At 40.5% G+C, this 17,488-nt stretch overlaps 1 protein-coding gene across 3 annotated transcripts in view; it reads left to right on the top strand.

Moving 5' to 3' along the window:
- Positions 1–17,488, top strand: part of Pde9 (phosphodiesterase 9) — a 112,299-nt gene that overhangs the window by 17,469 nt on the left and 77,342 nt on the right. For all 3 annotated transcript variants that reach the window (XM_018027097.2, XM_018027095.2, XM_018027096.2), the window contains exon 3: positions 14,358–14,609. The gene's annotated coding sequence lies outside the window, so the exon portion shown is untranslated. The remainder of the gene's footprint in view (positions 1–14,357; positions 14,610–17,488) is intronic.

Genomic DNA, 17,488 nt, shown 5'->3' with positions numbered 1-17,488 from the left:
TAGTTTGTACAGTATTTATTATTGGGAAACAGAAATTTTTCCACGGTATATGGTTTTTAATTATAGCTCAGTTTATTGTCGTAGATATATATCAAGGAAGTTTCGAGTGATAAATATATATCACGTAGCCCTTCTTGAGGGCGTCTGGTAGAAACTAACCTAAGATTCGACAAGTCGATAGCGACGGTCGAGAGTGGTTCAAGTTATTGATTATTGTGGCACGAGATGCACCCCTGGGCTGCCTGCAGGTGCGCCGCAGCCATCGCTAGGCGCAGGGGCGGTACTACCCCTGCGGGGCTCTTCTTCGCCCTTGATGAAACTCTACCAGCTAGGAAATGCTTCTGTCGGTCCGATCCGATTACTTCTTCTCCCTCTTCCGAGTCGCATTTTCCTTTTTTCGAGTCCACTCTTACAGTTGTACATGCGTCTTCATCGATTTTTATTATCGAAACTTACCAGCCGCTGTATAAATGAAATATCTGTTTCATATTTATGCTAGAATTAATTCGGGTTTATTTGGCACGTTGTTAATTGAATAGAAATTATACGAAGTTTCAAATGGAAGACAAAGAATATATTTAGAGAATTTCTCTCATTCTGCGACAGAGAAGAATCTCTTAATTACGAGCGTTCGTCGAATTTGATTTTTGTCATCGTTCGAAAATCGTCTCGATCGGCCGCTCGTTCACTCATTATACTAGTTTACGAATACCGGATTGCGGAATTAGCGTACGTACACGGAACATTGACCGACGAGTCGAGTGTCAACCACGACCAGGCGAGATCGTATGGCGACGTGTTCTTGTTTGCTCTAGTTGTTCGGAAAGTGTAGCGTTACTCGTTTTGTACTCGATCCGATACTACACGGGGGAACCACGATGGTTCTCTCCCCGAGAGGCAGCTGGTATTTCGTGTCTTGCTGCTTGTCGAGAGTCTATCAGCGGATTCCTGCCGGTTCAGTGCTACAGTTTTAGTGAAAGGTGCACGAATTGGTATAAAAATACTTGTGCACGTACTTCGGGTACCGCAGAGTAAGGAAGATTTTTTTTTTAATTCTCATCTTTGCAAAATTCGTTTGGCTTACATTAACAGGAAACGAAGTAATTCTTGTAGTTTGTACAGTATTTATTATTGGGAAACAGAAATTTTTCCACGGTATATGGTTTTTAATTATAGCTCAGTTTATTGTCGTAGATATATATCAAGGAAGTTTCGAGTGATAAATATATATCACGTAGCCCTTCTTGAGGGCGTCTGGTAGAAACTAACCTAAGATTCGACAAGTCGATAGCGACGGTCGAGAGTGGTTCAAGTTATTGATTATTGTGGCACGAGATGCACCCCTGGGCTGCCTGCAGGTGCGCCGCAGCCATCGCTAGGCGCAGGGGCGGTACTACCCCTGCGGGGCTCTTCTTCGCCCTTGATGAAACTCTACCAGCTAGGAAATGCTTCTGTCGGTCCGATCCGATTACTTCTTCTCCCTCTTCCGAGTCGCATTTTCCTTTTTTCGAGTCCACTCTTACAGTTGTACATGCGTCTTCATCGATTTTTATTATCGAAACTTACCAGCCGCTGTATAAATGAAATATCTGTTTCATATTTATGCTAGAATTAATTCGGGTTTATTTGGCACGTTGTTAATTGAATAGAAATTATACGAAGTTTCAAATGGAAGACAAAGAATATATTTAGAGAATTTCTCTCATTCACGATCGGCCGCTCGTTCACTCATTATACTAGTTTACGAATACCGGATTGCGGAATTTGTAAAATGAAAAATGCAACAGCCGATCAGGACGTGACGACGAACTCTTCGCACACCTGTACGCACTTTTGTGCGTGGAAGAACGCGTTATTGTTAATCGGCAGATCTTTGAACTTTGCCAACCGACGGAACAGTATCGTGTGTATCTTAGACAAGTTGCGTGACTGGAAACATGAAACTCATCTGAATTTGCATCGAGTAATTACTACCAATCATTACGTAGAGAAAATATGGTCTTGAGTTTAGCATGTTTCGTTTTAGTTCAGGAAACCGAGTAAAAACAAACGGTGATCGTAAACGTAATCGCGACTGCAATTCTGTTTTTCATTACAGCGCCGTTAATTTCCCAGCCACATGTATTATCATGTTTTTGCGCTGTATTCCATGAGTTTTTCGCGCGGCGACACAAATCTCGATTGACGCGTGTACCCTTGTAAGCACGAGTAACCATACCTAACGACGTCTTTCTCTCGCTCACCCTATGCGCACCCCGTCTCTCTTTCTCTTCGTGGCTGATTCTCTTCGTTCGCTTCGTGTCACGTCGTGCAATAATAATATTCCATTGCCAATTATATGCACTCTCTGACGCACGTAAACGTATAAGCGACGCAACGCCACGCGATTCACCGTGCATATACATTTCAGCCGGGCATTTCTGGACAGGCTCTATTATACGCGATTGACGCGGCGGAGGAATAATTTTCACTAACCAATAATTGCGGTTTCGCGTTGTCTTCCCTCGCGTGAGATTACACTCGAAACGGGAGTCGTGCTCTCAGTCCGTGAAAGAGTCCGTGAGAGAATTCCGTTCGGAACGAGGGACATTTCCATGTCACCGGACATTGGACGTTTGCACGCCAGGTAGCTTCGAATTGATATCACGTTCTTCAGAAGTCAACTAGTCATTTAAATAAAACACTGAGTCTATACATACAGAAGTAAAGTAAAATTTGATTCCATTTAGAAAACGTTCATAAATTAATTTCATTCGCGTTCTGTGAAATTTCAGTAAATTGTCTGATACAATTCCTATTTCTATACGTTTATTTTTCTATACGAATCTCGTCGTCTGTACACATCCACTCGCAGATTAGAGTGCAGGATGTTTCGTTTAGAAAAAAAGAGGCATCAAATCAATCCGAACAAACGTACCTTGTACTGGTAATGTAAAGTGCGCCGTTTTCAGTGAACGTTTCAATTTCCGCAACGTTTCCGATTTTCGATACGCATTCGATAGAGAGAGCGAGGGAAACGCGGATCGAAAGGTTACACTCAACGCGGGTTGTTCAATTTTAAACGATCCCGGTTCTGATTCCGCGTGTCACGCGGAAATGTTTTCAAATTCGCGTTACGTTTAGCCGCGGTATTGATCGAGGTCAAGAGACACTGTCTCGCAGCCAGCAGTGCAGTGTTTATCGATCTTCGCCACTCTTCCTGAATACGCTCCGTCCTGCCAACCTTTCTGTCCTCTTCCTTTCCTTTAATAATTGATTCGACGTCGAATAAAAGAAAGTGGCCAGCAGCTTCCAATGAAAAGACGATAATTACGATGTGTATCATTTAGCCAGCGATATGTTAGGTACTCCTCTCGTTTTTCGCGACTCGGTTCCGACTTTTTTTCACTTTCCGTTCGACTCGTTGAAACGACCAACGCTTTAAACGTAGTTTGTATCTCCGCTCGACGGTCTCTTCGCTCTTTCAACAGCTTGATTATGTCGACGTTTAAGCAGTGGACATTAGCGAATGCGAAGCATTACGAGAAAATGAAACTACCCTAACGTGTCGTTGAAAAGCGTAAATGCTGCGTCGAAACGCGGACTCAATTGGTCCTGAAACACCAAAGAATTTCAATTCGCAGCGAAACGTCGTATTTTTGCAATCGTTAGCTTTTTCTGCTGGCGTTTTTCATTGAAATTGCCATTTGACGGTAGAGTAGCAGTAAGAAGTCCACAGTTGACAATCTAGTTAATACATGGACGATAATTAAAATTTCTTCGTCTGCTTTAATAAACGAATACATCTTGGAAGTTTCTCGTTTAAGTTTCGTTCAGTTGAAGCTGTCAGGCGCAGCCAGTTTCGACAGTGCGTTGACGATATTTCTATATGATCGATATCTAATCAGTGATGTCAATCTAGAAGCATAGAGTATTTTCTAATACGCGTTATTCTGCAATTTCTCGAGCCTGCTTACGCCTCTTTACTTGTAATTGTTAATTAGTCGCGAAACAACTTATAAATCGCGCGAAGGGGCGCAGGATTTCCAGTCCGACGTGACGAAGTTGTAACTGTTTTCGAGACGGAGGCGAGTGTTCGTTCGAGAAACGGGAATTGTATCAAATCGTTGTTGCTGAAAACGAAGTTCCAGTTTCTACGCCAGTGAGCAAACCGATTGTTAGAGAATGTCTTGTTTTAAAGACGAAATCTTGTCGTATATATACTTAATCGTTGGTATCAGCTCCGCTACTAACGAGACGTTGTTAACGCTCTTATTTCCGTTGCTCGCTGCAAGCTAGATGATTTACTGGAGCGTAATGATTCCTTGACGCACCGTGCACTTTCGTGCTTTTGATATTCCTTTTGGAAGGAAATATTCGTAGAAACATTTAATTTCGTGTATTTTCTAACATCCCAGTACTTATTCCATTATTCCCGTTCGAAATATCCAAGATTTCCGATGCATTATTCCGATCATACGAAACGACCGAGCCTTTCAAGACTTTCGAGGCTATCAAACTTTCAAATCGTGCAAGAATTCTCAGCTTCGAAACATATTCGAAGTGGCTCGAACATCCACAATCTTGGAAAACTTCGATTCGTCTGAAAGCTCGGATTCGTTGCCGGTAGCTGACTTTCGGAATAACAAGTGTATAAGGAACATTAATATTGTCCTTTTGATCAATTTTGGTAGCTTATAATGTGTCACGCTGACATTAACGTAACGTAATGAACTCATGGAGAAAACATGAAACGCGCGCTATACACTCTATTAAATGCACTTCTCAGTTTCCATTAAACGTGCTTTCACAGTTCACGTGTATATATGTATGTATATACAGTGGGATACACAGAGAGAGTGAGAGAGAGAGAGAGAGAGGAGCAGTTTGCTCGCACGTAGGTTCAATCTTGCTTACGGAGCAAAGGGCAAAAGCGAATTTCTCAAACTTAAGAGCTAATTTATAATCCAGTCATTTAGGAAAAGGATGAAACATTTGCGTTTCTTTAAGAAGTAATCATAGAATTCATAAAATTATTCAATGACATGTTTATATGATAAATAATTTAATACTCATTATGTTAGCTTATAAATAGCTTATTATACTACATGTATAAAATTAGAATATTTTAGATAGTAGATCTAAACTATAAAAAAGAGAAGCGATTTAATACAGTTACGAAAATGGATAGGTTTATTACATTCCGCAATGAGATGTTAATGTTTCGTTTACCCGACAATACATCCTTAAAGAGTACTCCGCTGCTCGTTATTGAATACACGAAGTCCCGATACGTAGTAGTCGGCTCTCAGCTGTCCATCTCTCGACTATTCATCCGCGTTGGTTCAACCAACCGACGCCGGCGGCCTTTGATTTTTTTAAGAAACTGTATTGCTCGGCAAGAGATAAGGAATTTTCCATCGTTACATCGTAGGTTCATGCCACGTTTGCTGTACGTGTAATATCGTAAGCGAATTACGCTCCGCAAATGAGCATCGGATCATCCGAACTCGAGAAGAATGAGATTTCTGTTTCTGTATCACACATCAATGCTCTTTCTTGCCATTTTACAATATTTATCAATTTTATTTAATTAACTCTTTTACATGCACTAATTATATTTGGATAAGATCTCTAAACGTAAAGATACAAGTATATAATAAGCGTGAATTAATAAGAGTAAATAAGAGTAACTAATTGGTTCTTCATTAATCTCATTAAGTCTGTTATATAGATTTTACACTTGATGAAGCTCATTAATTAAATGCAATGAATTGCAATTCATTATTTCAAGATTTTTCAATAGAACCTGCAAACATTATGTTACTTCATTGACTCCGTAGTATATACATATTAAATGCCGGATTATAGATACTGAGGATATAATATTAGCCAAGGAATTATATATACATATATATATACATGTACACAGGGAAATGCGATATCTAATTCTCGAGCACTCGAAGCCGAAGATGTCATACAGTTATGCTAGGTATGTACCTACGTACGCATCGGGCGCGACGCTGGAATGTAATTAAGAGAGAAGGCGAATCATGTGTACCATTGTGCGTCAATTACATTTTGAGCGGTCATTCGTACGACTTCCGGCAAGCTTAATTGTCTCGTTGTTCGTACGGGCGGCAGCGATCGTCCCCGTATTCAGGTTACGTGCACGACGGTTTCATTCGGCACGAAGGTCAATAATGCTCATCAGTAATGTTTTCATCTTGGCGCGTCTCGGGTCAAGATCGATCATTAAACCGTCGTTAGACGCGCGGCAGCGTTAGTCGAAGTTTTCGTGAGACTCGGGACGGCTTCCGGCGTGCCCGGGCAACGACTCTCGTCGTATTTTTCTTCGCCCTTTCGCAATCCCCCCCCTTAATTAGCCGAGCATTCTTCAAATAGTTATCGATCATTCTTGAGCAATTTCGTTAGCTCTGATTTATTTGGGACAAAACTGTTACTATATGAAGTTGCTGGATTGGGAAGAATCGTTCCGCATGATAAATGACATACTAAAACGTATTACTGCAAAAGCAGTCAATTACAGATGTCCCAAGTTCCAATTTCTCTTTACGTCACTTTTCCTATAATTTTGGATAAATCAAGGCGAATCGATTAATGATATGGTTCGTTCATTGCCGATTATTCCTTAACGAGAGTTAAAAGGAAATTGCATAGGGCCTTCTTTGTAATATAAATAAAATTTTGTAATGTATAAGATCGTGGTTCTACTTTATACTGTGTCACTGTTCCAGATGTACATTTCGATTAAGATCTACTATTTCTCAACGTGATCTCGCATATAGTAGATGTAAATATACTCGTATGTATAATTCTGTGTCACAATTACAGCTCACGTTTCCGAGTTCTACCGACTCCAGTTTTTATTGCAAAACTTATTACATTTTGTATTCTAATATTAATTTCTTGCTTAATAGAAACTCGGACGAAATATTTCCACTCTTTTTATTCTGTTATGCACAATTTAACTTGATTTCATAATTGCTAGACGACGTAAATAATACACTGTGTTCGACGATTAAATAATTTATAGAATAATTGCAACCGGATGATTTGATTCGTTTAAAAAATTTATTATGCAGCTTGTTTACATGGTTTAAAAAAAGAGTCTAGTTTAATCGAGGAGGAAAGTTTTTCTACAGGTGGAATTTTACAAAATTGTTGGATACTTCAGTAAGAAAAATGTTTACGTATTTATTTTTAGTTAGATGAATATGAATATGTATTCCGCGGCCGTAGGATTTCGTGATGCTCGCGATATTTCATTCTGTACATTAAATACGCAATAAAAGTAGTTTGCCCGTGCGCGGGTTCAGCCGCCGCTTTGATACTGTGCACACGCAGGAATTTTCAATGTTTTTCGTGCCCGCTAAATCGAGCGCTTCCAAACCGTGATTTTATTCTTGGACGCATCATACGTTTTATTTCGTTACAGGCATAGGATATGCAAACTGGAACACTCGGCCGAGTTGCTGATCGTAAAAAGGTTCATTTTACTATCGGGATTGATTCGACGATAGCCGAAAACGCGTGGGTCCTCCGCGTTGAAAACTTTTTGATATCGGCGTCTCGTCCTTTCAACGCGGTGATTTTTGGACATCAGAGAGACGGCGAGATAATAAATTGGGTCAATCGTTCGTTACGTTCAGGTGCTTGGTTCTATTCGAAGCAGCGAATACGGGTCGTTCACGTTGTAAATTTTACCAAATAACATATTAATACTCGACCTTCTATTGCTGTAGTGCTTTTTAAACGAAGCTTTTAAAAATTGTTTCAAAATTCTCTTTTTGTTTCTCAAAATTCACGCGATGAATTTCTGAGAAGCTTTTTCGAAACGGGAATTTAAGCACTGCGGCTATTTTTTATTTAGATACTATTATTTGCGTGTGACTATTGATTTAAGAACAGCGAACAGTTACGTTAAGTAATATTCGTATAAATTACGATATTAATGCACGGAACAGGTTTTAATTAACACGCGTACTATCCCTACTACTGAAACAGGTGAACATCGTTTTTAATCACTAACTTGTATTTTATATCCAAGGTTAGCCAAAGGAATGTGAAAATTTGAAATTATGATGATCTCGATGATGATATACAGATAATGTTCTACGTCTCGTTGCTTATTTGCTTCGAAAAGAAGATATTTTAATGATTAGTTCATTGCAATTAGGTGACGGTATTAACGTAATAACATAGTGCGTGGAACATATTTTTTGCGCAAATGAAAAAAGGGGGAAAATATGTACGAGAGAATTCCATTAGGAAAAACGTTGCAAGCAAATGACGTAAAACTAGATAAAAGTGGCAGAGTATAACATAAGAAAGGAGCTTAAGCAAAACAAAGTGATATATATACGTGGTTTTAAGGTAGAAAAGGTAAAATATCGTTGAATTTTTTGAAAATATGACTTATATTATTTTGCCTTGGTCATAGATATTGCAGCCCGGTTCTTCGCGGCGTTTATTCTTTTCTTTCTTCATGGCGAACGATTTTTCTTTATTTTATATACGATTTCTCTTTCGCAATCTCTCGGTCTTAACAAGATTACAGGCTACGGTAAAGGTAGAAATTTATTATTTATCGATGTCTTATGGGTATTACGTTTTTAAAGCACGAAACTTGACACTTGATCCGATGCGAAAAATATTAGTAAGCGTTAATTAGAAGTTTTAAGTAGAATCTGCTATGTTAAGATTACTCAGAGCAGCCTCGTTTAATTCAGAGCGATATCTATTTCCCGAGAATCCGAGATACGTAACAGACGAAGATTAGGAGTACCGTGAAATTCCAAAAGCGGCGGCCTTGAAACGCCGGTTTCGTCGACTACCAAGGTGAGCGGATACATATCGAAAGCGAGTGTAATTGTTATTGAAACAAAACGTTGTTGTCGGCCTCTATAAAGTCCGAGTGAATGCACAATGATTCATTTATGAGGATCGCATGAATAAGCAATTGTATGTGAAATCAGTAAGTCATTTACCGAAACTAGCAGCGCTGCGTGGTACGTGCGTAAGAGGATCGCCGAATCGCATGGGCAAAGGGAATGGGATTTTATCGGCTCTCAAGGACGGTGCTTCCCGAATGAATCGCGTCCGGGTGATTCCAGGAAACTTTCAGCCCGGTTCTCTTTGCCGTCGGAACGCGAGAGGAGCTGGAAAAGCCGATTGCTTTCCACAATTTTCCGCCATTACACTTTCCAAGCAGCAATCCATCTTTCTCTCTCAAACGGCCGACCAACCTTTGCCGCGGTGAAACTTTTTTAATACGATGAGCAGTCCATTGCAGGCACTTTAAGAAAGAGTTTGTTTTGTCTCGAGAAGAGGACGAATGATACTCACGATTCTTCTTACCCTTTGGTTAATTTCCTTCGCGTGATAAATAAAACTGCTACGTAAACGAGGAACAGGTCGAGACGAGCGAGGCGTTCGCGAAATTCTTTACGAATTTCTAAGACATCTCGGGAAAACATCAATCTTCCCAATAGTTGTGTTATGCCGGTGAATCTCAAGAATCGTCGAATCCGTAAAATTTATTCAAGACACGACCGCGAGACAACCGCTCCTAAAGGCTATAAACGGGACGAGACAAACCTGGTGAAAACCTGTTGTCTTTTCCTTTCCATATATTTTCCCTGTCTCGACTGCAAAAGGTCGAAGCCTCGTCGCCGTCGAAGGAAATCGGATGACCGCGCCCCGGAAACGGAGATACGTATTTCCATAGCACGGAGGCATCGTGGAAAGCAGTAATGAATACGAGACTCTGGATATCCGTGGAATCCCTCCCGTGATCGTTCGTCGGCGCGAATTCCACACGTATGCGCGCTTCGAAAAAAGATATACGACCCTTTTTCTAACGAGCAGAAGGCTGTCCTTCGAGCAAACCCGACGCTAGTTATCGAGCTCGGGATCGAATTTGAATAAGTATCCAGTGAGACGCCGCGAGATGGGAAGTACTTCTACGTCTGCAACAGGCTGTTGCATTTTTCTGGAACCTCCCTGTCGTTCACCTTGCTCGCAGTCGTCAGCCCGACTTTTTACCACCGTCGCGCGTCGCAGTTGATCGCGTTTATTGTTCGCCCATACGTTCTAACTGCCGCTTACATCGTATTAAATCGCCGCGGTGATTCCGTCCGCGACATGTAATAAACACGAGCCCCGGGGATTTAGTTAGTGGAACATTCTGCTCGTCGGGGATTTAAACGTGGGTGGTCCTCCGAGCTTTAAATAGTCCTGCCAAAACATAATTCATATTGAGCGTTCGCTTTATATGTACGTATAGTCACGACGACGCATCTTGACAGACCGGAACTGAACGAGACTGACGTGGCTGGTAATTGCCGTACGGGCTGATAAGAATGAGCAATTAAGATCGTTGGGCAAAAAGGAAACTCTTATCAGGACCGCGTATCCCCTGCGCTGTTCTGGTTCCATAACATTTGTCACGGTCGGCGGTATCCTTCGTGGGGGCGATATGCAAAACGGTAACCCACATTCATGATTTGATGTGTAAATATTTATTGGCGGAGGGCCCCATTTCGCGGAGCTAACGAACGGTTTGCTATGTACGTGATAAATAGTTCGTTTATGCCATCGACGAGCTGCGAACGAGCCGACCAGAACGAAAGTACCATCGAGCCACGGATTCATAATGTTCTAACATTATTTCTGATTATTTGCCAGTATGTATAATATCGAATTTTAATAGTGTGAATTTTGAACGAGGAATCAACGAGGTCTTTCAAACTAGACGATCTGTGTCTACAATATTAGCCACGTTACTGCGTGGCACGCTTTCGTTCGTGGGGTACTTTGTTTTAACGGTGAAGGTAGACCCTGTCGGTCGTGAGTGCACACTGACGTCAGGACTGCTCGAATTCTAGTATGAACGCGAATGCAAATGCAATAAGCATCGAGTTTGATGTTTGCGTGTTATTTTCGGGACGGACGCGGTCAGCATTTCTATGGACTTATTTAAGAGGAACGAGCGTATTTGTCTGCTAACCGAATCGAGTATCTGTTCTTCCGTTTAATTGAGAAAATGGATTTCGATCATCCTCCGATACGTATGTTCCTCAGTGACGTAAATGCTGTAGTTAGATGATAAACAGTAATATATTTTTCTGTTTTCGATAGTAAATAGTGAGACGTCTTTCAATTCTTGATTCTAAAATTATTTGTTTTTGGAGAATCACAGTTTAGAAAAGAAACGCAATTCTTTTTAATGCGAACATGTTGTATTCGCTGTTAATCATTTATATAGGCCAAACATTTGTGAGGATGTCGATGAAAATTTTGTAATTTAGAAGATGCGAGGACAACATTTTCGTTCCAATTATTACGTTCAACTTTTCGACTTATCGTGACGATATTTGACATAAATTATCGAACACGACATACTAGCGAAGATTCGTTTTGTAGCGAGAATGGACTGGAATGACTTTTGATTAGCTACGATAATTTATGGCGACAGGTAATCTCCCAGGAACGATTCTTACAGCGACACGATGCCCCGAACTTATACTCGTTCGTTTTACAAGCTCGTCAAGTCCGCCATTTAAAGTTTCATTTCGCGATCGTTAAAGAAGCGGAATAAAAGCGACTCCGATTTTACAATTGAACGATCGCAACCTACTTTCGATCAAGCCTGTGTATGTTACCATTTAGAAGTCAGTTAGACAATCGTGAAATACGCGAAGCAAATTGAAACGATATTTAAATGAATATACATTTTTTTCCTATTTTTTGACTGTTGTAAATGTTGGATTTAAAAGCTTAAAAAAATGAACATTTCTGTGTCAGAAGTTATTTGAATATTAATTTTAATATTCTCATGGATACTTCTCGCATTAAGTCATAGATATATTTTTAGTTGCAGGAGTCATGTATTGTTCTCAAAATAAATTGTTAATTGGAATTTAAAGTTTAAAAGCATTCCAAATTCTAAGACTTGTGAACCGCGATCGACACAATTTTACACGCGAACTACACACCGTTGATCCTGTCTCATCGTCAAAGAATTTCGAAGTAACACCTTTCGGTTCGTTCTCCCTTCGTCGCTCGTGATTTAACACCGGCGCTTTGTTTCCAAGATCGTAATAAATTTCTCGGTCGCGTTTTTTTTCCCTTCTCATTCGTTGTCATCTAACGTTGGTTTAATCCTTCGGGGACGGGAAGCAATAAATTTTGAAGATCCTCGGAGAAAGTCACCGTTCAAGGTTGTCTGTCCTTTTCGAAAATCCTACGAACTGATCCTTGCAGCGTTCCTGCATTCAGACTCTTTTATTCGCGGCTTCGTCGTTTTGTCCCTGCACTTCCATAAACGTGAACCGAAGTCGAGAATCACGGTTTTGTGATTTTCCATTTATTTATAAATGTTCGCGGATTATCAATAAAATATCTTTTCGTATAAATGCATCTTCCAAATTAATGCTAGTCCTGTTGTTCTCAGTTTCACAACGAAAATGATCAAACTATTTCAATTTTTTAATACTCCAGGGAACCTGAAATTGAAATTCGCTCTCTTCATCTAATAATAATGGAACGTTGTAAGAGTACGAAACAAGGAAGTATAGACAGCTTCCATAAAAATAGAAAGAAGGAGAGGCTTTTGTGCGGTACTACATAGATTCTTAGTTCCTGATTAATGGAATTTATCGATCGAGTCATTTAGCAAGCGATACTCTTTCATTGTTCATTAAGATCGATGGCCGTGAGGAGTTGTAGAATAGCCGGCTCATATAATGAAATCTCGTTCGTAGAATTGAAATTTAATCGATAGCTTTAATCTCATTATCAATGAACGTTGTTTTACGTTCGCCCGCTTTGTTCCCTGCCAAGCTTCATTGTCTCTGTTCTCACGTATTTACGATTTACATAATTACAATCCCTCCACTAGCTCGCTCCTCTTCTCGTTTATCTTTTCTTCTCTCGATGCGAACCGTTCGCATAATTACAAAAGTCGAAATACGCGCGACTTTAACACACCGGGGATAATGGGATTCAATGTCCTACGAATGGTACCGCCACCGCTGGAAACTTTTATCTTGGACACCGTTGTCAGTTTCATGGAGATGGTTGAAAGCCGGGAGGTAAACGAATAGGCGTTTACGCTTGTTTCTTGGCACATTTCCATCGCACACCGCGAAACATCACAGAAGGGATGGTAGCTGTCTGGGTGGCCTCTAATGAACTCGTTCCTTTGGATACTCGAATACGTGACCACATTTGCATATATATCGCACATATCTTTGTACCGAAAATTCTATCCACACACAGACACACATATTTTCCGTTGTACTTTGCAAGTATAATTAATATTGTTCCTTTAGTCATCACTGAGTTACGCTAGCTATGAAGTATGACAACGGATCGAAGAAATCCGTGAAAGAAAAGGAACGCGAAGGGCTATGGAGAGTTCAAAGTTCTACGGCTCCGCGACTTCTGCCACGAAATCATCCCCGTTCATGTTTACCTAAGCTGTCTTTTGCGCCCGATTTCGGTAGATACTCACGTACTTTCTTCCGAGGATTTTTCCCCCGTTTGAACTGAATAAACAGCCGAGGTCTGTCTGCGCGACTACCGCTGTTTGTATAGTAAATTAATGTCCCCCGTAGGAGTACGTCGTTTGTTTAAGAAAATGCTCGGATTAGAAAATTGGAAAAAATATTTCAGACCGCAGGACGTTAAGATTTTTGTTTAAACAGGACTTATGTTGATCGAGAGCTTGATTATTTTTAATCTCGTGGATTTAAGTTGCCGATCCCTGATTTTGTGAGAACTGCTCTTTGAGAAATGAAATAATAAATTATTTAACACCGAGCATGTATCTCTTAAGCGTGTAAGGATATCTGTGGAGAAAAACTGCATGGAAATAGCGTAGGTTATGAGTCACCGTGACTTCATTTTACTACTCAACTTCTGTCTCTGCTTCTAAACCACCTAGATAAATTTCCTCACTTTTTGTTCTTCAACTTTTTATCGTTTCCCGTCACGCCAATGTATTTCAAGTTTTCGCGATACAAAAACTTGTTTATTGGCCAGGAATAAGTATACCGCCTCAATTCGTTTGCATGCAGAAGAATAATAAATTAACAGAGAAGTCAATTTTTATGAACTGAGTCGTAAATCAAGATTCAGTTTTTTAACTCGTCAGGGCATCGGTATAATAAGCAAGTATTACGTATTTAACGATATATCAATCAGTTCTTCTTTAACCGAGTCAGTCGCGTGGTATTATGCTCGATATATAGTATTTTTCATACGCCTTTTATACTCGTGGTTTGTATTAGAGTCTGATTTAATATGATTAGGCGAAATCTTATTGCAAGGTGGTTTCGTTTTGGTTTCAGATCCGCAAATCCACCGGAAATGATTAGCTCCGATTTCACGGGGAATAAAACTCGACGTATCGTCTAAGTTTTCGACCTAACGACAAAAGGATATTCGTTCCTCGACCTCTTTGCTCGGCTTGAAAGTTCTCGGAGCGGTAAACAAAGAGGCAGAAGAAACACGGTGGACGAGGGACGACGACGAGCAAACAAAACGTGAAGAAAGCAGACGGGGAAGGAGGATCGTGCCAATTACTGCCGCTCTGAAATAAGGTAAGTCAACCGCGTTTTCAAATTTTCAACAACTTCTGATACGGAACAGTCCGTGCGGTAACCACCGGACTCCCGGGGCTTTCTCTTTGTCCGTTGTTTTAAAAGTTTACTTTTCCTCCGCGAATCGGTATTACGCTTCTTACCGTGAACGGGGCTGAAAGGAAGAACGTTTTTGCCCCGTTCCTCGCTGTAAATCCATAGGCGAGATTCTTGCCAGTTCCTTTAATTGAAATTCTACGGATTTCTTTGCGGTTTCTTCTTGCGCCGTTTCCTCTCCACTTCAATTTTCGCACGGTTCATTTCGTATCGCATATATTGTACTGATCATTCCAAGAATTTTAATCGTCCTAAGGAAATTTTAAACAAAGAAATGTAATAATAATATCTTTAAAAATGTCTCGTTTTAAGCTGAGTAAACAAGAGATGTGCATCTGAAGAGGAATTTAATCTGTACTTTCGTTGAGATTCATAGCTTTTTTTATCTGTTGAATAGGATGTTAGTAGTGCGTGTTCGGGTGCAAGTTTAAGGTCTCAAAGTTTAAGGTCGCACGGAGTGCGGAATCGCTTTGAAATAGAAGTACGTGGCTACTACCCGGGGAACGATCTCGACCCCTCGGGTCGACAACTATTGACTCCATTTGTCTCCCCCGTTGTCCCATGTATCTTACTTTATGCTAACGTTTCGCACGTGATGCCCCGACGATACTCGGAGTGGGTCGCGTTTTCCACGAGTACTACACTCGAGCTGCAAGGTTTCCCGGCTTGTACACGTAAGAGAATTAATTTGTTGGAACTGTGAAATATTCATGAAATTCGCGAGCTTCGCCTGACTCTGGTTCGCCGGGTTCAGTTCCAGAACTTTAGCCGATTAACTCGGCATTTGAGTTACAGGTTACTAACATTCTATCGTGTTCACATGATGTATAATTGGTTGGTCAATTATCGTGAGAACGAAATTGTATGAGCATTTGACTTTTAGAATAATCGGACCTTCTTTAGAGATGAGATTTCTATTTAATTCGATATTTCTGATAATTGATAGTAGCAAATATGTGTAAAATACGATCCTTGGAAATGTGTCCCGATCCAATCCAATTTCACGTAAGAATATAATTTCGAGAACGCGAAATCGAAGGAAAAGCAACAAGAAGTTGCACTTGGAACGTCTTCCGTCAGTTCTCGATACGATCGATTCCAATCAAACTGGAAAGCACATTCGAGTACGTACCACGGCAATATCGAAGTTTCGATCGGAGAAACGAAGAAGCGCGCGAGTTTTTCAAAGAAGATCGATTCGAATCAATTTCATAGACGTTCAACCTGGATAGAACGTAGTTCGACGATCCAGTTTTTAGAGCCACCGCTTCTGGAGAATCTTTCCCACTGTATGCACAGTACAGTGTATGTAGAATTTGAAACCTGGAGGTACGCGGGAAACTCTTCCGCAAGCTTTTCAGGAATTTGACAGACCAGTATCCTAGTCGCGGATAACTTAACTTGCACCCGAAATAAAGAACGCTCGACAATCTAAAAATGGTGTTTTCACGAAATAGCTAAGAATAGCTTTCTGTCTCCTCGTTGTAGAAACATAATTACTGATCAGCGTTAAACTTCTAAATGAATCGAAATTTCTCAAAATCATTGAAATTCGAATCAGTTTTTCTCACGCGATGGTTTCAAATCCTATCACTATTAGTCTTAGTTGTAACTTCGAAAGTAGATACGGACACGAAGTAGACACGCGTTTGCGCGTCTATATAGTACTATTAACGTTAAAGATCGCGTTAAATAATCGTCAAGGCGATTCGCTGTGTAAGCGAGTTGCGAGCATGTAAACTGTGCAGGTAAACAGCCGTGTTAATAAGACGGTATAGCTGGAGAAACAAAAAGCAGAATCCGTGAAGCTTCTGGTTCGTTGTCGTAATTGAGGATAAGACGTTGAAACGCCACGTCCACTCGGTCAATTGCGTCGCCGGTGATAAATCATCTTCCGGTCGGCGGCTGATGCCACGCGACTGTTAATTCAACCTAATCTTCTGGATAGTTTAAACTGGCGGACAGATCCAAGTGATATTAATCGAACGGATCCGATGAAAAATTGCTCCACTGTCGTCGACACGAACTCAACCACGAGGATCGTCAACGCTTATGCAAATTCGAAATTGTAGCTGACAACGTCATACGTATGCTTCGCGATATACAGTTTTCTACTTCGTGCACATATTTCTATGTTTTCTGTTAGTTTTCGTTATCAAATACGTAAGTCTACACTTAATTACAATGCTGCAAATAATAAGATAACGGGAAGGCGACCAGTGGTTGAAACTTTTCAACATTGTAGCATCATTTATTAATTGCTAATAAAGTGCCGAGAACGGAGATACCGCAATGAAAGAGGATATTATTCCTTGCTTTTGTCACTGATAATGTTGTCTCATTTGTATCGTCATTAATACGGTTCGTTCGAGGCTGGGAACAAAACCACGGACACTACGAACGTATGCAATTCACGTATAAATAAATACGCGAAACTAATTAAGCTTCGACATGAGGAATAATACAAATAATTTTTAACTCGTTGATTTTACGTATGAAATTTATTTAAACATAAATATTATTCTTCTCTATTTAAATGCAATATGCCTTCAACACAAAGAGCACTAAATGCGGATGAGAAATAGTTGGTTCAATTCTTGTACTCTCATCGCTATCGCGTGATCACGGAGACAGATTGCCGATAAAAATCGCGGATACGCGCGCCATATAAATCGATTCGTTATGCAGGCAACGGGTATCGATTATTATCGTCCGTTCGTGCCAATTTATTGCCGCCCGTTCCTCTTTATTGGCGCCACGTTCCTACACACTGGCGGACGCTC

This window comes from Ceratina calcarata, unplaced genomic scaffold, assembly GCF_001652005.2.
Source record: "Ceratina calcarata isolate Rehan_Ccalc_2016 unplaced genomic scaffold, ASM165200v1 scaffold40.2, whole genome shotgun sequence".
NCBI lineage: Eukaryota > Metazoa > Arthropoda > Insecta > Hymenoptera > Apidae > Ceratina > Ceratina calcarata.
The sequence above is the reverse complement of the archived record's forward strand: the minus strand, read 5'-3'. Positions and strand labels throughout refer to the sequence as shown.